This window comes from Sinocyclocheilus rhinocerous, unplaced genomic scaffold (genome assembly GCF_001515625.1).
Source record: "Sinocyclocheilus rhinocerous isolate Xijiao unplaced genomic scaffold, SAMN03320098_v1.1 scaffold2, whole genome shotgun sequence".
In the NCBI taxonomy this organism is placed as follows: Eukaryota; Metazoa; Chordata; class Actinopteri; order Cypriniformes; family Cyprinidae; genus Sinocyclocheilus; species Sinocyclocheilus rhinocerous.
Window position 1 is genome coordinate 161372 of NW_015655572.1, and position 22627 is coordinate 183998.

Below are 22627 nucleotides of genomic sequence, written 5' to 3' on the forward strand. Positions count from 1 at the left end.
ATCATATACAAAAGGAAATTGAATGTATATACTGTACTGTATACACTATCCATCATTTTCTTTGAAATTCCTGACCCATTGGACTGGGAAATGACTTAATCAGGGGAAACACTTTTTCCTCTTAATGAAATGAAGATAGGTTTCGGCATGTATGGATATAACCTCAAATTTTCTGTGACATTCAGCAGCGGATGAAATATTAATTTCAAAGAGGTAGTAAAGGGCTCTGGTGAAATGCATGATTAGAAAGTAATGCTTATTCATACTGACAACCTGTGTTTAAAATGAGTATTTTCTGTCAAAGGCTTCACTTTGGCCTTAGTTGTGTTTAAATAATGTGGTCAGCATTAGTAATCTAGACAGATGCAGTAGTATATGAATATGTTTAGTGAGATGGATCTTTCCTCTGTCTTCCATTTCCAGATAATTACACAGTTTCCAAAGAGTAATGCACCTCTAAATAGTCGTATTAAGTCAAATCATGGTGTTCATGTTATTTCAGCTTCTCGAATGCATTCACAAAATTGTCATGCTTAGAAAATCCTGTATTATTTTTCCTCAGCAGTCATACACACTCAAATTTAACTTCAGTCTCATAATATCAGACACAATTTCTGACGGCTGTGCTAGCTAGAGGGCTCTTTGTGATGGACAAGTGCAAGACAATTTGTGGGGCGGCACTCAGTGCTGTCACTCAAACTATCAGCTGTCTTCCACTGCACCTTCAAACAGTCAACTGTCTCCCATGAACATGTAGCTCAGCTGCTAATGCATTGCACTAGTAACTAGTTTCACTTTTACATAGTTTTAGGCATAGTTATTGTGTTTTGATGCAAACATCATGTTCATTCATTTTAGACAAAAATGGCAATTTTTGGTGACAAAAATGGCAATTTAATTGACAAGGAAGTGCTAAATGCAACATGACTTACACATGCTGATTAGTACATAACTCAGTCCAAGTGTACTTGTGCATTTGCATTATTTTGATATTTGTCAGTATTCTTTGATGAATATGTTCAAAAGAACAATATTTATTTAAAATATAATTGTTTGAAACATTATAAAAGTATTATCAGTTTAATGCATCCTTACTGAATAAGTATTAATTTATTAATAATAATAATAATAATAATAATAATAATAAACTTTTGAACAATATTGTGTGTATGCTTATTTGAAAGTCATTTTATTTTAAGACTTTTTTTTAAATATAATTTTTAGTGCATTATCATTATGAATATCATATTTTTAATATCACATTGCCATATTCTTTTTTTAATCTGCATTGTTAAATTGTTTGATTATCAGTATTATGCTCATTTTTATCACACTACCTTTGACAAAATAAAATAAAAAACCTTTGTTAACAAACATTTTATCAGTAACTGTGTTGATAATATTAACACTAGTCAAGGGTTTGATTCACAGTGAGCGCACACACACTCTCAAATGCCAAATGCGTGCATGTAAATACAGTGTCTTACATTAATCAGTCGTAATGCTTGTTAGTCCAGGGTCTAGAGAGATCGAAGGTCATTGTCTGAGCTGAGTTCATGCAGGCCAGAGTTGAGTTTATATATCAGATGAGTCTTCTCTCAGTCTGACACAGAAAAATCTATTCATAGAGAACCCCTCTGCATGGCTTGACAACTTCCAGGTATAGATGAGAGTGAATATGTATGGATGATATTGATGTGATACTTTGGGGCGTTTGTCTGAAAGTAGCATCTCTAATGCTTTGAAGCTGCTTCATTGATTTTGTTTAGTCACCGCTTGTGGCTGAGACTCTCTCCTTGTCGCCCCTTCTTCCCTCTACGCTTCCTCTTATTTTTATTGTTTTTGCACAACAACCACTTCAAGCTTTTGATCATTCAGCAGAATTCAGCCTTTGTCTTTTCCATACTATCCCTTCTGCCATTCAGAAAGGGTAAAAGAGAAAGAAGGAGAAGAGTCACAGAGAGAGCGAGAGACTGTAATATGGCTGGAGGAAAATAGTCAGAGCCCATCTCAGAGGACCATTAGACTCTTCCCCACTTCCCCCTGTCTGTAAACTAATAGTCATTCACCTGGTTGACAGGAAATCTTTCCCCTGGTGCCAATGGGCGATGGCTGGGTTATGTTTAAGGTTACAAAGCCTCAGAGGAGAGCATCAGTTCTGCAGGCCTCCTCTAGCATTCCCATGAGCCGTGGGGCTTCACCGCCGACCCCAGACTGATGAATGCAGCTAAAGCGGTAAGAGAGATGTGCTGCACAAATGTCTGTCAGTCTGAGAGGATATATTGCTGGCTGCAAAGAAGAGTTGTTGAGAGTTTATCTGGAGGCCGATTACTAGCCTCTGCCTCAGACAGCACACCCACAGAGAGTCTGATGCATATTGCGCACAAGAAAAAAACAAAACAAAACGTGTGAGTGAGTTCCAAAATGGTAAGGTCTAGTCTGATTGGCCATGAATGTCAAAGCATATCTATCTATCTATCTATCTATCTATCTATCTATCTATCTATCTCTCTGTCTGTCTGTCTGTCGTTCTGTTTCCTAGTGTGTCTATCTATCCATCTATCTATCTATCTATCTATCTATCTACCTGTCTGCCGTTCTGTTTCCTAGTATCTATCTATCTATCTATCTATCTATCTATCTATCTGTCTGTCTGTCTGTCTGTCTGTCTGTCTATCTATCTATCCCCCCAAATTCTCCAAATCAGCGAGCTTTGCTTTTCTTGTTAAACATTTTTGAAGTTCAGTTAAATTTTACTTCCTTTAATTCACATTTAAATAGTAATTTTCTATCCTGTTTGCTACCTCAATTCAATCCAAATTTCGTTTCAATTCAAAATTCAAATAAAATTAATTTCCATATCAATTCAGAATGGCACACAACCCTGTTGCACGTTGTTTCATCACATTTGCTTGCCTCTAGTGTAAGTGATACTGCAAGGTTAACTCTAATACTGTCTATATGGATAGAGTTCAGTGCATGTTTGGAAATGCAATGCTGAGATTGATCCAAATGCAGCATATGTGGCAGTATATGCAGAATGATGCACAATAACTCTCTTTCTATTTTACACATGAGTGCTCACACATTTTCTGTCCCTGCTGCAGAGGTGGTGTTTTCTGCATGTATCTGGTAGGACTTCAGCCAGTTCGTTTCTGTCTGGATGTTGTTTCACTGCGTGGGTTTCACTTCAGCCCAGGAAAACCCTGAATATAAATTTTGATATATTCAAAATTTCTTCTACAGCCTGAACCATCATCCATCCAAATGGCACTTTGGCACCAAACGGTCCTTTGACATATATTCAAATATGGAGAAAAACTCATAAATTACACCTCATGCAATTTCAGTGTGTTGGAAGAGAAAAAAGAAATTATTCATGTAAAACACTGAAAAGTATCAAAGCCACGCATAGATATGAGTTAACAGTATTAGGACAGAACAAGTGGAGAATGTCACTGCACACAGAGCATCCACAGAAAGAAGAGAGGAAGGTTTAAAAAGGAGAGATATCATGGCATGGCATGTGAACTGCATGCTGTTGAACAGAAATGAACCATGCAGAGAGGAATGCAAATGATAGAATCACATGGTGATCACAATTTTTTAACTTCCATATTCTGACACACAACTAAAACAGAATATTTAGTGATAAATAATGCAAGTTGGGACTTTATTTGATCTGTCTGGGTTTGATTGTATTGAAAGAATTGGTGAATAACAATTCTACTAACCTAGTTGTATTTTGACAAAGGCTTGCTTGAAAGTAAAAAAAAAAAAAAAGAAGCCTAAAAGGCATAGTTAATCCAAAAATAAAAATTGTCTTTATTTACTCAACCTCCTGCTGTTCCAAGCCTGTATGAATGTTGGTAACCAAACAGTCTATTGACTTCCAGTGTTTGTTTCCCCCTACTATGGAAGTCAATGGCTACCATCAACTGTTTGGTTACCAAGATTCTTGAAAATATCTTCTTTTGTGTTCCACACAAGAAAGAAACTTATACAGGTTTGGCACAACCTGAGAGTGAGAATTTTTTGGTATATTAGATTTTTGGATATGTTATTATATGTCCTCATCTGTGCAACCATGAATGCATAAGAAAAGTTGTTTCAAAAGCTGAGAAAATACATTTTGATGAAAGGTTATGAAAACTTTTTTTCTTAAAAAAAAAAACTACTGATGAATCATGCACAAAAATACCAGGAATGTTTATATAAAAACAAAAACAAAAACAAAAACTAAAACTAAAGAGGGTCAATTTGGATTTCACATTATCTTTTCGCATTGCAGAAGATGTTTTTTTTTTTTTTTTGCCATCTTTTTTTAATTTTATTTGCAACTGTCTTTAACTTCCTTTATTCTTCTTCCAATCCACCTCTGCATTGGCAAAGGATTTCTCTACATCCCACCTTTTCTTGCTTTTCTTTCTCTCAATGGAAATGCAATAACGTAAGTTCTTCATTGTCTGCAAACCCTTGGAGAAAATGCAGAGAACGAGAAAAAGGGATTCAAAAGGGGAAAAGACGGTTGACGCTTAGTTGAAGTGTTAGAAGTGTTTATCTATTACACAAAGGCATCAGAGTGAAATTCTAGTTAGTATGTAGATGCGTTGAAGCATGAGTGTTCATGCTACTGCCATGTAGTGTGTGTACGAGTAGCTGCTGGAAACGAGCAGGGAGGATGGAGACAAATCAATATAAACGATGGGGAGAAGTGGCCATCATTCAGGGGGAAAACAGGTGCAATATCTCTCTCAGATAGGAGCCCATCCATCACAGCCAGACTTTAATTTGAGATGTTTAGGCCCCCTTCTGCTGATTGTCTCACAGCGTGTGCGTGCGTGCGTGCGTGTGTGTGTGTGTGTGTGTGTGTGTGTAGGGGTGGCAGGTGGAGGGTGACAGTGAGGGGTTACATGTTTAAAATAAAGCAAAAAAGCTTGAAATGGTAGAAAAAAATCTGAGGTCTTATGGTGGAAAAAGACACATGTGAAAGTGATGGAAATTAGGGGGGAAAAAACAGTGGCTCTGTTCTAAAGCCAAGTGAACTGCCTTTCTGTTTGCTACAAAGAGAGTATCTGAACTGTAATGGACTGATTTGAAATGTTCCAAATACAAGGCAGCTCTCTGTGTTACACAAATGGCACTCTTCTTGCGAAATAGCACCCTTCTTGCACTCTTCTGTAGCTAAGGTATAACATCTTATTACATTTGCACTGTCATTGAAAGGTTTGGGGTCAGTAAATGTTTTTGAAAATTCTTTACTCACCAATATTGTATTTCTTTGCATCTTGCAAAAATACAGTGAAAATAGTAGAGCATAAATGAAATAGTAGAAAAATAGAGTAGAAATACATAGTATTGCACTGTACATTTTTTTAATGTTAATATATTTTAAAATGTAATTAATTAATTAATTTTAAAATGCAATTATTATAAAGTCTGCGGTCAATAAGAAGTCTCTTATGGTCACCAAGGCTGCATTTATTTGATTAAAATCACAGTAAAAACAGAAATATTGTTAAATAATATTACAATTTCAAATAATTGTATTCTATTTTAATATATTTTAAAATATTATTTATTTCTGTGTTGGCAAAGCTGAATTTTCAGTAGCCATTACTCCAGTGTCACATGATCCCTCAGAAATTATTCTAATTTGCTGATTTGGTGCTCAAGAAACATTTCTTGTTGAAAACAGTTGTGCTGCTTAATATTTTTGTGGAAACTTTCTGCAACATTATAAATGTGTTTACTGTCTCTTTTAACCAATTTAATGTATTCTTGTTGAATAAAAGTATGAATAGCTTTCAAATAAATAAATAACTTCCAAATCCCCAAAATTTTTAACCACTACCGCTGCAAGAACACACAATTATACAATATAGGTAAAACAGACCACTATTAAACTCTTTTTGTTTAAATTTTTGGTAACACTTTATTTCGATAGTCCACTTTAGACATTCTATTAACAGTAAGTAACTTTGCAACTACATGTCAACTAGCAGTGAACTTAAAAGTGTAGTTCACTTAAAAATGAAAATTCTGTCATCATTTTTTCACCTTCATGTTGTTTCCTCTTCGACTTCCTTTTTTTTTCTGCAGAGCACAAAATAAGACATTTTGAAGACGTTTATGGTTGTGCTATTTCTGTGGAAATAAATAGTGACTTAAGCTTTCAAGCTACAAAAAAGCATCATAAAATAGGTCCATATGACTCATGCAGTATAGATTAATCTTCTGGATTCATATGATATGTAGGATGGTGTGATAAAAAGACCTTTGCCAATCTTTTCCTCCAATAAGATGTTATGCGTTGTGACTAGAATATTAAGTGAGTGGGTTGAACCGGATCAGTCAGATTCATTAATGAATCATCTAGACTGGATTCCGATTCACATTATGAATCAAATACTGATGATTCAAGTGATTCATTCAGCAATTGAACATCTCTATTTTCCAGTCAGCTATAATGTGGCATCAGAATATAGCACACGAGTCATATGGAGCACTTTTAGGATTTTTTTGAAGCTTGAAAACTGCAGTGCTCGTGTATTGTAATTTATTGAAAAAGAGCATTGAAAACATCCTTTAAATTTTCCCTTTTGTTTTCTGCAGAAGAACATCACACAGTTTTGGGACAACTTGAGGGTGAGTAAATGTTGACAGAGGTGTAATTTTTGGATGAAATATTCCTTGAACTAAGGCCTTGACTTTAGATATGTATTATTTTGTGGTAATAATCCCAAAATTATTCATTTACAGACAATCTTTCCCATCTGTTAACCGTTGTATCTAGAATATTAAGTGAATTGAACCAGATCTGTCTGATTCATTATTGAATCATTCAAACCGAACTCCGATTCTCATTTTTGAACCAAATTCTAATGCTTTTTAGGAATTGAATTGTGTAACTAGATGATTTTTGTTAAATAATGAGTTTAATTTCAATCTCCTTACCAGTCAGTTATTGTGTTGCATCAGAATACAACACACGTGTCATATGGAACACTTTTATGATTTATTTATCATAAATTTTCTGCAGAAAAAAAAAAACACATGCAGTTTTGGAACAACATGATGATGACAGATCTGTCCTTTTTGGATGAACTGTCTAAGGCCTTGTTAACTTTGGCATTTTAGCATTTTGTGATTGAAAAAAAGAAAGAAAAAAAGTATTAATTTACTGAAATTCTTTCCCTTAAGTAGGATGTTATTTCTTGTAACTATAATATTAAGTAAGTGAGTTAAACCAGATCAGTCTGATTCATTTATAATCATTCAGACTGAATTCTGATTCTCATTCTGAACCGAATCTCCTGATGATTCCAATGATTCATTCAGGAACTGAACATTGCGACTACATGCCAACTTTTTCAGTGAATAGTACGTTAAACTTTAGCAGCCTCTTCCAGTCAGCTATTGTGTGGCACACGAGTCATATAGAGCACTTTAAAGAGCCTTTTCTGAAGCTTGAAAGCTTCACTGCCCATTTAGTGTAATTTAATAGAAAAGAGCATAGAAAAACATTCTTCAAAGGTTTCCTTTTCGTGTTCTGCAGAAGAAAGTTATATAGTTTTAGAATGACATGAAGGTGAGTAAGTGATGACAGAGCTGTCATTTTTGGATGAACTATTCCTTGAACTGTCTGAGACCTTGTTGACTTTGGCATTAGAAAAGTTCAGCTGGTCTGTCGCATCACCTTTCTGCCACCCATTCAGTCTCCATGATATCTGAAGGCCCTGGTCAATCCCACAATAAGTACACGGGATTACCGTGGATCTTTCCTGAAGCCCACGGCGGCATGCGGCACACCAGAGAGAATATCCTCCTCTGTACAGCACTGCCCAGCCATTCACTCCCTCAATGCTCTTGCACTGCATCAGCGATGGCTTTCTTAAAAGAGAGAGCTTATTCAGCTGCATTATGCATTGAGATCGCTTTAAGAGAGAGAAGCAGAGATAAGCGGCTCAGGTTTGTGTGAATGAAAAGAGCCATTGAAATCTGACTGAACCCAAACAAAAGAATACATGCAGAAATATGAAAAAAAATGTAGATTAAATTTTTAGTAAACATTGTTTTAAATGAGAGAATCTGTCAAATTAGATGATATCTGTTTGATAACTGTTTATAATTTAATCTAATTTTAACTCAACATTTACTTTATTCTAATTTATAAATTTTTTTTATTTTAGTATTATTTATTTATTCATTTATTTTCCATTTTCAGGAGGATAGTGACGATGTGTAATAATGATTTCATCCATGTGCTTAATTTAGAAGTTTTTAAGTTTTACCTTGTTACAGCAATTCCTGGTCTTTAATTGCTCATCTCTAAGATTAGGATCATTCAGAAGAACACGGAGAGCCACAAAAGAACAAAATCTAATGTCCCGGGAAGAGATAGGATGCATTTCGGCATCATCTGTGAGTTCAATTCTGTCCACTGACTGTTAGGCATTCATGGTTTTTTCTTTTCTTTTTTTTGTCCTAGAGTGTCCCATAAATCCGTGCAACCTTTAACAGATGGACGAGATCAGCTTTTTTTACTGTGGGATGTTTGCAATGCCGCAACGGATTAAATGAAAATAGATGGATAATACAGTTTGAGATGGGCCGATATTGTGTCATATTCCTAGCACATCACGTCCTCTCATTTATGACAGCTATAGACGGAGTCTGGATAAATTTAAGTAGATGTCACAGCTCACCTCCAATTATTTTCAATGCCGTTTTCTACTTTGTGGTTTATTCTAGGAATGCTGATGCAGAATTTTACTATTCAGAAGGGATTATGCCACACTGCCCCTGACACACACACATAACAGCTGCCACAATACGGTTGTACAAACAACCAATGAAAATTATAGATATGTTGTCTCTGAGGGAAATCTCAACGCCAGAGTGTGATTCTATATTTGGTTACACTTGCCATAATAATGAGTAATTCTGACACTCATGAATTGCTTTCCAAACAGATTTCTAACATGAATTATGGGTTTGATCTATATATTAAATCTACGGATGATGTTAATTTAGCATCTCAGTGCAAAATGAGATTCTGAAGTATTTCCCACAAGGTAATATGATGTTAGAACAGTGCAACTCCCATAAGGGGTTTCATTGGTGCAACTTGTACAATGGGGTCCAAATATCTAAGACCACTTGCGAAAACTACTCTGTTTTGCATTTTTTGTCATCTAATACAAGCTTTTTCCTTATAAATTATATTACCAGCATAACAATCTGACTTGAACTGGAACATTTGATAAACATCTGCATGAACTCAACAAGAGTAAAACCTGATTATCATGTTCTCCAGCATGATTTCAAATGTTCCAAAGAGCATCTTGTGCTTCATTGAAAGCAAGAACATCTGGTCTTTTGCATAAAGGAGTTCACTTGGATAATTTCACAAATTTGCTTACATTTGATGAGCAGGTGACTAAAAAATATTGTGTGTAAATGTGCAAAAACTTGCTTTACTCAATTTAAGTTTTAACTTTTTTATGATTTCTAGGTTTAAATGGAGGTACATTTTTATTATTATTATATATATATTTTTTTTTTTGAGATATTTTCCAGGCGTAAATCAAGAATAATAATAAATATTATTATTCCTCTGTTGTTGTCAGGGTATTGTAAAAGGCAAACTGTGCATTATCAGCTATCACATTATTATTGCATAATTTGTATAATTAATTCTAATTAATTAATTAATTATAATTATAATTAATTCTTATAAATAATTTTCATAATTCTTGGTTTATCCAGAAAGTCAAGGCACATCTGCCTCACTAGAAACACAGACATACAGTAGACTGCATTTTTTTCTTTCCTTTTTTTTGGACTCTGTGTGATTCATATACCTCAGCAAACACAGAAACCGCTTGAGGTCTAATCCCTCTCGCATGTCACAAATTACATAATCTCTGTGAGATTAAATTAACATGTATATAAACACCAGACCCCGGCGCTTGGTACATGAATATCTCTATTAATAGTATGACAATGATATGTGAGAAACAAACACTTAACAAGTGCATTATGCGGATTAAATCTCTTGCTCTTTCATAATTCACAACATGCCGAAACTGTTCATTGCACTGCTGTTTCATCTGGGAACAAACTGTCAGGGAAACACTGCATTTTAGAGCCACTTGAGATATCCAGCGTTGCTAGTAATTTGTCTGTCTTTTCGAGTCCTCAAAAGGCACTTAAAGCATGTCCTTGATGTTGCCCAAATGTCTCTTGGTAGCAGCTCTTTTTTTTTAAAACCTGTGATTCACTACTTTGTGGCAGTGAGAAGCGAAGCGCACACCTGCTTTTATATGTAAATGTTGGCTCACACTCATAATTGAGGCTCACACACACTTCAGGTATGAGTGTTTGCACTGGTGGGTTGCAATCAGGACTTCCACTCCAATCTCTGCAAGCATCAAGCCAGTTTTCATCTCTCTCTGAAGAGTCAGGCAGCAAAACAACCTTCCCTCAGCTCAGCCTCCACAGTCAAGCTCTCATGTCTTTCCAAAAAACGAGGGCAAAAACTGTTAGTTCTAAAGGGTGCAGGGATTAATCATGGGCTTGTTTCCTTCCGGAGTCTTAGCACTGAAAGTATTGCAGCTTACAAGGCTATACGATTGGGGATAAGCGCTCATAATTGAAGATGCTGACAGGTCAGTGATTTAGCTGGAGCTTGAGAGGAACCCAACACTTACACCAAGAGTTATGAGCTCTCTGTTTTTGCTCCATGCTCCCTAACTCTTCGCTACTGACCTGATAAGAAAGTCCACATCAGCAAAACACACACAGATTCAAGGGATTTGAGCACAGAAAACGTCCTACCTTAATTGAGTCCTTTTCCACCAGCAGAAATAGATGGATGGAGGCTTGAAATCAGTAAAATCCAAATGCTTCACAAACTCTCTTCCTTCATCTGTCCTCAACCTCTTTCTCCTCTTCGTTTCACCTTGCCTTCGTTGTTTTAGTTCCTTGTTTTCTCATCTACTCTCTCATGAGTCTACCATTCTTGTTCATCCTGTACAGTACAGAAGCGGAGACAGATGCGCGTGCCACTAGTGAGGAACGGAAAAAAAGAGAGGTGAGCGAACGCGCGCGAGAGAGAGTGCCGAAGTGTATGTCCCTGCGGTTTAGAATGAACAGAGTGTGTGTGTGTGAGAGAGAGAGAGAGAGTGACAGTAAGTGAGCTGGTCAGAGAGAAAAAGACTGAGCGGAATGAGGGAACGCTTTGCTGACTGGTTCGCTGGCTTGTGGCGCGCGTGATTGGAGAGAGTGCGACCCCTGTCTGGTCTCCGTAGTGAGGGATCTTCATCAGCTAGATTATAGAGATGGAGCCTCCCCTTCATCCCTCGTTGCCTCCCTTCACCCCTCCCTCTCTCCCTCCCGTCAGTCCTGCAGAGAAGCAACGATTGGTGCGGTCATCGCAGGGATATGCTAATCATCCTGTTCTCACGGGAACCGTGTCTCTTCCAAACTAATGCACTTGCAGATGTCCTGTGTTAGTCTGGTTTGTTGGTCTCTCTCTGTGTATTATTTTGTTTTTGTGTGCAGGTAAATAGTGGCCAGCGAGCTTGTGTGGGAATGATTTTGGCTCGAGGCTTGGAACAATGACTTTAAATTCCAGTTCAGTTCCAGAATTTAAATTGATGAAATTGGATGCATTTGAATTTGAACTTGAAGTGAAATGCAAATCAAAAGAAAATCTGCATTTATTTATTTATTTATTCATTCATTCATTCATTCATTCTTTTTTAAAACGCAAATTTTCCCACAGTTTAATTTAACATCAAACAAAAATTATTTTATAAAATGTATATTTTATATAATAATTTCAGATACATTTTTATGCAGATACTTATTTTTTATAATGCTATCTGAATATATTTAGCATAATACTGCATTGTGTAATTTATAGCCAAAGTATAATTTAACAGTATTGATGTCTGGGTTAATTGTTTTGACAGTGTAGAACTCAATTTAGAGAATTATGTTCATAGAAATGTCTATTTAGGGAAAGTTTTGAGAAATTGTTGTGCATATAAACAGGCATAATTAGTCAAAATGTATAATTATGTTCTGTCATGAAAGTTGTGTTGGGTTAATGAAATGTCCTGTAAATTCATCTTCCTGTCAATCCAATTCAATATCTGATGTAGATCATGAATTAAAAAGGAGCTGAAACGGAATCTTTCCCTACTACTACAACAACAATGGGTATCATTAGTTCACAAAAAAAAACAGAACTGAAGTGATTTCCAAATGCGATAAACCCCCTTCCCCCACCTCCTTACATGCTAATCATGTTGTTTGTGTGTGTATTTATTTATTTATGTGTCTCTGCGAAATATTTAAACCATTACTCTTCAGAAGTGGCAGGTCTTCATTAATGCTGGCCTATTTTTGAGGGATTCCTGCTGCTCAGCAGAGTCAGTACATTGATGCATGTGGGGAGCATTCATACGCAAAAAAATATTATACAGTGGGGGACTGAGACCACTAGGGGAAATTATTCTGTTTTTCTAATTTGAACCTTTTCCACAAATTATATGCATAATATTTTTACTGAACAGTCTGATATTTTACTTTCCCCTTCATAATTTGGTGCAGTGCCGCTATCAGAAACTACACTGTAAAAAAATTACCGTGAATTTAACGGTAAAAGACTAAATGCTACAGTAAAAACCTGTTAAATGGTTAACGGTAAATTCCCCTACTATATACGGTGAAAAACTGTATTGGACATTACATGTAATTTTACGGCAGTACCGTTTTTGGAAGTGAAAAAGACCGTATCATTTACAGTGAATAACCGTAAATTGACATTCCCAGAATTCCCTGCATTACATTTCAAATTTGATGTTGTTTTGTTGAAATAACTATGATTCTTCTTAGTTTTTTCTTTGTATATTAGGGTTGTATGTTACACCTAATGTTGTTAAATGAATGTTTATTGCATTATTTCAGTGTTTAGCGTTTGTGTGAATGACACTGTGCACCTTCTATATATGTTATTATTTAAAAATTGCTTGTGCCGGGCTTTGGTTCATCATGTGACGTGGTTATCAGTGTATTACAAAGGTACAAAACAGATTTTAGTACTTCAATAGGTTGGTATATTAACATTATATCAGTAAATGAAATTACAGTATTTAACTGTAAATTTAAGTTAAAACCGTGAAAACTAAAACGTCACAACCATATTTTTTACGGTAAAATTCCGGCAACCACAGCTGCCGTTTTTTTACCATAAATTTTACGGATTTTTTTTTACAGTGTAGTTGGCATGATGGCTGAATGTATGAATTTAGGCTTTTACACTCAGCTCCAACTCCTACTCTCATAAAGTGACAGGCAAATATAGATGGTGATATGTAACCTTTAAAGATTTTTTAAGAAAATAAGTTTTGTCATGAAGAGGAGCTTGACGGCCATCACTCATACGAAAGGTTAACTTCTTCGTTCACATTTCTCCTGCATCACAAATAACCAGACCTATGATTCTTGAATGCAACAAAGAATAATGTGTTTTTTTTAAAGTGTACCTACAAGGTTCTTTTTGGAGCTGAAGTAAACCAACTTTTTACATTTTCACGTTCAGAAAGAAAATAAGCGAATATCTGTAAACTTCTCTTTGAATTTAAGATGCTTGTTTGTTTTGTTTTTTTCAGCATGTCTGACAAGATGTCTTATTCTTCCTTTCATAACCTTGTTCAGTTTTTTTGCAGAAAAAAAGCAATGACATCATAGATGCCTGACGTTTTCAATGGGTTGTCCTTCAGGATGGCATGGAGGGAAGATAGAACATGTTTTTTATCACTGTCCATCACTGTCCTCCACCATATTCATCTTTCAGGACTGCCACATATATTTTATTTACTTTTTTAATGTTAAAAACTCATGTAATGTCTAAAACTGATGCATTTTACAGTATATTAATAAGGAAAAACTGTTTTTTTATTATTGTATTTGCTTGTCACAGGCAAATTAAAGTTCGGTTTGTAGCCTTTTCTGTTCCAGTTTTTTTTATTTTTATATGCATATCTAGATCCTTTCTCCTTTAAATAAAAGTCACAAAAGACCAGAAACAAACATGCATGCCTTACATGCTTACATGATCTGTTTTACTGTATGGTACTGTAGGTAATGTCAGGGAAACAGACATTTCTAGATCCATGTCGTTGGCATGTATATTTAAATGTTTTCTGATTATGGCTATTTTCTTTACATTGTTTTAGTGCAGTAAATGATTGATAGGTGAGGAGGCAGTCCATCAATGCTGTATGAGAGCCATCAAAACTCTTTCGCATTTACTCTAGAAATGTGATGCGATCACATGCATTTCAAAACCTGCTTAACTAACCAATAATCCAATCTTTGGGAGTTCCAGATCAGGAGAAACTGTCCAAGTGAATCTAAACAGTCAACAGCTTTCTTAATGCTAGCTCTCTTTTTATAAGCTGAGACTCTGTTGGTAAGCTCAGAGATTGCTAAAGGCAAACACAAAACACCCCAAATGCAAATTATCAAGAGATCCAAGAGAGTTCAGATCACAAAACCCCTTTTCGGACATCTTTTACACCTGCATTTCTTGTGAACACCTGAGAATAATGTTAATACCAGGTCTAAATGGTGCCTATGTTTTGTTGTGGCACTTTCAGCAATCATTGCGAATGAGCTAATAATAATTACCTCATTACAACTTAATACCTGACAGGGATATTCTACAGAACTTCAAATGAACTTTCTCGGATCTCTTGATAATTTTCATTTTCAAGTGTTTTTATTTGCCTTAAGCGATCTCTGATCTAACCGAGCGAGTCATTGCTGATAATCAGAGCGATAGCATTAAGGAAGCAGTTGTTCGTAGTGATTCATTGGGACAGCTCCCCCTCTGCTGGAACAGGGAGTGATCAGAGATTAATTAAGCAGGTGTACAGCTGTGACAGAGCAGCGTCCAAACATATGGACATGAATAGAGCGAGAAGGAGACAGGCACACGGGGACAGCCGGGCTAAACGATCCCGCGTAGTGTCTTCCCATCTCCCTGAATGATTAAATCCCCAGACTGCTTAGTTCAGATGTGTGGGGAGCTACATTCAGTTTGCTTTCATCAGATTGTAACATTATTGGACAGGAGTGTTGGATTGGAGGACGCACACACATACCGTCAACGTCCTAACAGCTCCAGACGTGCCCCATCCCCACTCAGGGTCACCTCCCATCCAGATGGTGTGTAACCCTCAGTGGGGCATGAAGATAATCCTCTCAGAAAACACACACACATACACAAATATAAAACACATGCTGAGGAGGGAGAAGGTAAAGATGAACGGTCAACCCTTTTGCTTAAGTGTACTTGTGCTTTTGGTTGTAGACCATTGCTATGCTGACCATAGGGATTTCCACATATCTGCTCTTTTATCTGTGCTTGTGTAGCTGAACGAAGCTCTACATAGTCCCCTGGGTGCCCTACGAGAGGTTTTACATCTAAACTTGTCTTTCAACCAGTCTGTCTTTGTGTCTGTCTCACTCAACATTTTTAGATTTCTGGACCTGTTGAGTTCAGAGAGTCCTGCGAGTTTTTCACATATCTGATGCTGTCTGACAGAAAACTGCACGAGGGTATCATGCCCACCGCTGAAATCGCTCTGTGAATATGAAATTATCTGTAAATTTCTGTTCGCAGAGAACGAGCAAGTTGAGACACTGGATTTCCTAGACAATGTGGAGATAAATCAAATGATCAGGGTTAAAACTTAAGTGGATGGAGGCCAATTCACACAATGCACAGTAATGCAGCACATTATTATTCACTAATCACCCACAATCTAGTCAGGCTTTAAATGTGCTTAAATAGCACAGTGGGTATTTAAAATTAAGTCATTGTCTTTGTTTGCATTGCATACACTCTTAAAAATAAAGATTACAGTGTTGCAGCGATGCCATAGAAACATTTTTGAACCCCCAAAGAACCTTTCAGTAAACACTTCTTAAAATATATTTTTTTTTTAGCACAAAGAACATTTAAAAAAAACAAAAAAAAAAAACTAAAGAACCTTTTGTGGAATGGAAAGGTTTCATGGATGTTAAAGGCTATATTGTTAAGTACTAGTAAAATATGGCATAACTTAGCAAGACTGCACTGTGCAAACAACGTTTACAACACAATTTTTGGGTGTGAATTGGGTGCTAAAACACTGCATGCAAATAACTATAACAAAACTGTCATGGGAAGCTATTCACATTTAGAGAATTCTGTGACAGAAGAAATGCTTTGCAGTCATTATGAAAACACACCAGCTAATTGTGATGTGCAACAGTTTATATTGTTCAAATGTTTGGGCACAGATGTAACATACAAGTACATTTACAGTAATTACAAAACATACACCATAAAAGTATAGAATCATGTGCTATGTTCAAAGTCTTCTGAAACCATATGATAGCTTTGTTTGAGAAACAGAGAGGAAATCTAAGTTATTATCTGCTGAAAATCTTCTGCCGTGTCTCTAAAATCTAATCTAAAAAGATACATTCAAACTCAGAACCCTGCAATCAGTTACAAAACACGCTAGAGCTAATTGCATTTGGCAATTGATGTCAAACATCTTGCAATGCATCTTGTGGCATTGCAATGTTGAGTAAAACATTGGAGTGCAGTAGTGGAGAAGACGATTACATTTCAGTCTCTTCTTCACACAAAGGTATCATATGACTTCTGTCTTGAAATATAATTCCCAAGCCATGTGGGCTGGTTTTATGGTACTTGCGTTGTTCTTCTGTCATTTTAAGAGCAAGAGCTTGGGGGAAAAATGAAGCAGGCTTAGTTTGTTTTCCACAGAAGACAGAAATACAGGTTTGCAAATTAGAATGAGTAAATGATGATATAATTTTGACTATAAATGTTTAGCCTTGGGTAAAGTAAAAATGTAAAAAGCTTGGAAAATCCACTGAAACTTGATGTAAAGTGCATCTTGGTGGTGTAGTATAAAAATCACAAGAGTTGCCTTATTGAGAGTATGTTGATCATTTATCACAACTTACCAACATACACACACACACTCATAAACATGACTGGTATAAAGAAGAATAAGTTGTAGTTTAGTTTGTTTTGGCACCTCAAGTCATCACAAGCTGCCTCTCTCAGAGAGTTTAGATGGTAAAACATGGAGGTGTTGTGATCGGTAGCTGCTTTCCCTTCCGGGAAGGAAAAACAAAGGATGAGTCATGCTGTGAGACGTCGTCCCGACTGCTGTGCCATTGTATGCACAGAAACAATTATTCTGACTGGAGATTGTTTTAAAAGTCAGCTATCAGCGAGCTCAATTCCCTTTCACTCAGATTGACAAATCGACCTTGAGAATGAGTGACCACTAAGTGACTCCATTAGGCGCAGATGCTCACTGCAGGATAGAGAAAATACACCTCTTTTGTTTCTGTCTTCGAAGGTCCCAATCTCTTTCTCATTATGTCTCTCTATTTTGCACAGACAGAACAGCATTGGAATGGAGTTTCATTTTCACTGAACCAACGAACAACTCGATAGACGTTTTCAATATTATACACAAACTCACTACAACAAATCATCATGCATGTTTATGTGACCATTGAGGCCACAAGTGGTAGTTAGTGTAGAGTTAAAGAACTGTGCTGTTAATCTGAAGGTTCAGATCCTTGAAGTGAGAAAGCAGAATACTCAAGCATATCCTGTCTAATTGCATGTAAGTCCCTTAAAGAAAACTCATTAGATGATTCAGTGCTGCAAACCTTGTCAAAAGTCATTCTTGGTAGTGTTTATTGTTAAAGCATTACATTGTTAAAGAAACTCTTTTTTTGTTTTGCAATGCAAATCCACTGTCTCCTGGAAATTGCAAAAACCGAAACAAACCCATTCAGAAATTGCTAGTAAATTTCATTAGAAACCGCAAGTAACACATTGAATTAAGCATGAAATGTGTACCTTTTCTTTTTATATATATAGCGTGTAGCCCATCAGGTTTGAGCTGCAAGACACTTGCAAGCATCTGTAAAATGTTCAATAAATAAAAAAAAAGCTTATTTGTGCACAGATCATTTTTTCCTTGCCCTTATGAACAGCTTGATGTACCACTTCTTCTCAGAATTGCTGCACAGATAGCTGGCCTTGTTATCTTGCCACAACACTGTGTTAAAAAATACAGTTTTCCATGAATTTGTTCCTTCACTGATTTTGAATATCCATTGAGTGACAAGTGAGACTCATTGGGGAGCACTGACTACAAAACAGTGGCAGAGTTTGAATGCTTTTGCAATGCAGGGAGTCTGGTTAACAAGCCCTACACAATCTGCTCTCTGAAAGATTATTAGGGCTGTGCGATATGATGTATATATTAAAGGGATACTCCACCCCAAAATGAACATTTTGTCATAAATCACTTACCCCCATGTAGTTCCAAACCCGTAAAAGCTTTGTTCGTCTTCGGAACACAATTTAAGATATTTTGGATGAAAACCGGGAGGCTTGTGACTGTCCCATTGACTGCCAAGTAAATTACACTGTCAAGGTACAGCAAAGTATGAAAGACATCGTCAGAATAGTCCATCAGCGGATATTCTTCAAAATGCCGCTACGGTGATGCGGAGAGACACAGAGGAGACAAATTGTTGAATAAAGTCGTTATTTTTGTTTTCTTCGCGTACAAAAAGTATTCCCGTTGCTTCATAATGGTACGATTGAACCACTGATGGCAGATGGACTATTCAGACGATGTCTTTCATACTTTTCTGGACCTTGACAGTGTAATTTACTTAGCAGTCAATGGGACAGTAACAAGCTCCCGGTTTTCATCCAAAATATCTTAAATTGTGTTCCGAAGATGAACGAAGCTTTTACGGGTTTGGAACGACATGGGGGTAAGTGATTTATGACAAAATTTTGATTTTGGGGTGGAGTAACCCTTTAATATATAAACAAATTTATTTATTGTGAGTTGACAGGCCTAATTTTAACACAAAACAAAAAAAAAACAAAAAAAAACAACATTAAAAGATGCGATTCTTTAAAGTGACTATACAGCATGACAGTTATTTTTTGCTAGAAATTAACTATATTAGATCATTACTATTATTTTGCTTTGTGTTTATATACTGTATAATTTTGACAAAACAAAATAATATTAGTGATGTATTCTTATTTATCTGTTTTGTTATTTTTAATGATACAATAATTAACAATATTTGTTATAACAGGTATGTTATAATTAATATTTTTAATTTCATGTTTGAAAGATTATATATATATATATATATATATATATATACTATATATATATACACACACACACACACAAGTTGTTACATCTTATGGGAAATCAGCTAGGATGATTCGACTTGTTCAATTCAGGCGTAAAAATTGTTTTTTGTTATAATATTTATTATAAATGTTTGAATTAAATAATCAAAAAGGTTATAAATAAATAATAATCTAAAAAAAACAATAATGTAATGTATTGTTAATATTTTTACATTTGTGTTTACATAAGGAATGTCAGTGTCAAATATATTTGCATGTTAAATATTAATTTATTTAATACATTATTGTTATGCCCAGTTTGAATAATAGATACAATTAAGCAATATTGTATTGTTAATGTTTTTACATTTGTGTTTAAATTAGGACTGTCATTGTCAAATAATTTATATATCTAGTAATTATTAATTATTGATATCTCTATTGTTAAATGTTATTTTACTTAATACATTATATTTATATAATACCTAGTTGAAGACCATCATAGTTACATATCTTGTTAAGACCCCTGTCCCTAAGATAACTCTTTCTCAGTTTATTAATGCTTTCTCATTTACTGTATGTGGTCCTTCTGATTCTCTGTCCCTTTAAGTGTGAGTTCAAATGGGACATAAGATGAGTGTCTGTATTGGGTTGACAGTGTCCGTGTGTGTCCTGTGTGTTTATCAGTGTGTTTCTCTCTAGGGGCAAAAAGGACATTGAGGACTCAGGTGTGTTAGTGTCATTAGTGAGCAAGCTAATCGAAGGGCCCTGCTGTCTGCTGCGGAACACAGCCCTCTTATAACAAGACCGCTTTGCTCTCTCAGGACCAGCTGCATGTCTGTCTGTGTCTGTGCGTTCATGAGTTTCAACAATCTGCGCTTTCTTTGTTCCTGCCTCATTATGTAGCACAGTCTGATCCCTTAATTCACTTCTATTCCTTTCAATTATCTCACCGTCAGTGTCTTTAAAGGTGATATTGTGACACTGTTCCCTTTTCAACCTTAAAAAAAGACCTTCATTCGAATCAGGTGCAAAACACACGTTTCTCATAAGCGCCTGTTCATCTTGATGTATTTGCCATGTATTTATAGCATGCATAATTAAAATGACAAAGGCACGATTTTGTCTTTTTATATGCACTTGCAAGATTGTTTTACATTTTTGTGCATGCATACTGTACGTACATGCTACATAACGGCCGTGGAAAGCAATACAAACTTTTAATTGTCTTTCAAATGCGTGAGAGCGAGATAATTATCTTTTTAAATGTTTGTTTAAAAGAGCTTTTGTTTGAAATCAAGATGGTTTTCTTACAGATTATAGTCACTAAAAGCTAAAATGAGTAGTATGATTTTTTTATTAAGAAAATGGCTAGTCTGTAAAATTATCCAGCCTTTGTTGGTTCCGATATTTTTAAAGCTCTAGTATAAAACTCTATGTAAGTAGTTTTTAAATTTTAGGTTTACTTGAACACATTATAATCAGTGTTGGGGGTAACGCATTACAAGTAACGCGAGTTACATAATCAGATTACTTTTTTAAGTAACTAGTAAAGTAACGCATTACTTTTTAATTTACAAGAGAATATCTGAGTTACTTTTTCAAATAAGTAACGCAAGTAATTTTTTTTCCAATTTATTGATTGACAGTTCTCCTGTCCCCATGTTGAGAAATCAGAAGATGTTACTGTAGTTCTAGTGGTGCAAAACCTGTGCGAAACTCACCGCCAAGACGGTAGGGTGTTGTGGGTGGTTGTGAACGCATTGCTGTTTGGTTGCTAGGGTGTTCTGAATGGTTTCTAGGTGGTTATTTAGTAACTAAAGTCTAAAGAGCCCACCTCCAATCCCTATGATAATCTCATTCCTGTATATGGCTGCTAAATTGTCCTAAATGGTTTTTAGCATGTTGGCGTGCAGTTGCTAGGGTGTATTGAATGGTTGTGAAGATGCTCTGAATGGTTGCTAGATGGTTACTTACTAGCTACTTTATTCAATGCAAGTGTATTGCATTTGTTTTGCCCATTGTATCGCCCATCAGGTGAAAATTGTAAATAGGATGCCATATGTCTCCCCAAAAGGAAACTTTTTGATGAAATTACTTGAACATATAGTAGGTAACTGGATAATACAATACTGGATAAGTTACATGCTTAATTTTAATACTTTTTAGGGTCTTATTCTTGTTGACATAGGGTAAACATGGTAAAACAAGTTGTAAACTTTCTCTCTGTAGTTCCACATTTGGGAGAAGCACAGACAAATAAGACAAATACAAAGTGGAAAACAGTACGCCCTCAGAAACACATCAGCAGTAAGGCCATTGACTGTAATCATCTTCACAGACCAAATAAATTGCACTGCTAATCAGACCTGAATGAACCCTAATTCTGAACTAATATGAGGCAGAATTGGCTTGTTTAGACACAATTCTCACAAACAATCAGGGGAGCTTCAGTTTCTAAATAACACAGCCACATATGTGTAATGACTGCTCAAACAAGAAAATGTCCATTGTCAGTATTTTCAAACCTTGCGAGGGATTTCCACTGCATTGTTGGAAAGAAAATGGCCTCAGGGACACAGATGTAGGTTTTGTGTGTGAGCAGAAGATAGAGAGGAACCACAATGCAGTGATAGTCTGGCCTGTGGGCCAAATCCAGCCCACCGAGTGGTTATTCTTGGCCCGCCACCACAATCCAGACTTTTCTCCTTTTGTCTATACACTGCAAGTGGGTCACATGGCATGGCATGGCATTAAGTAGACCTGAATGAACCCTAATTTTGGCTTAACAGACAGAATTGGCTTATTTAGACATGATTCGTATGAACAGTCAGAGCTTCTGCTTCTAAATTGCAAAGCCATATGAACATTTTCCCTGACGCTATCATACAGTATTGTCTGTGTAGAATCAGAACTAGGGATGCCCAATTCAGGAAATAATCATTCTTTTGTGGTTGTAATGTTCAGTGGCGTACGGAACACCCCCGCAGTGCGTGGGGGCCCCGGCCTTTTGGGGGACCCCATCGCAGGACATTCTAAAAGGCAGTGCTTCGAGATACTGCAAAAGATGCGAGACGTGAGCACAGAGGTAGTGCAGTGGCTTTAATGTTCTAAAACAACAATCGGGGAAAATCTATTTTTTCTCACATTTCGCTTATCATAAACAAACTTCTAAGACAACCGTACCTTAATCGAAGAGGATATTTTTACGCTTAAAGTGGCTCATGTACTGAGCCCCACACATGACATGCAGGGGAAAAAAAATAGTAAAGTGTCCGCACGATATAATTCGTTCCCTCGTTTTACTAAATCATGGCAACAACTTATTAACTTGTTCCC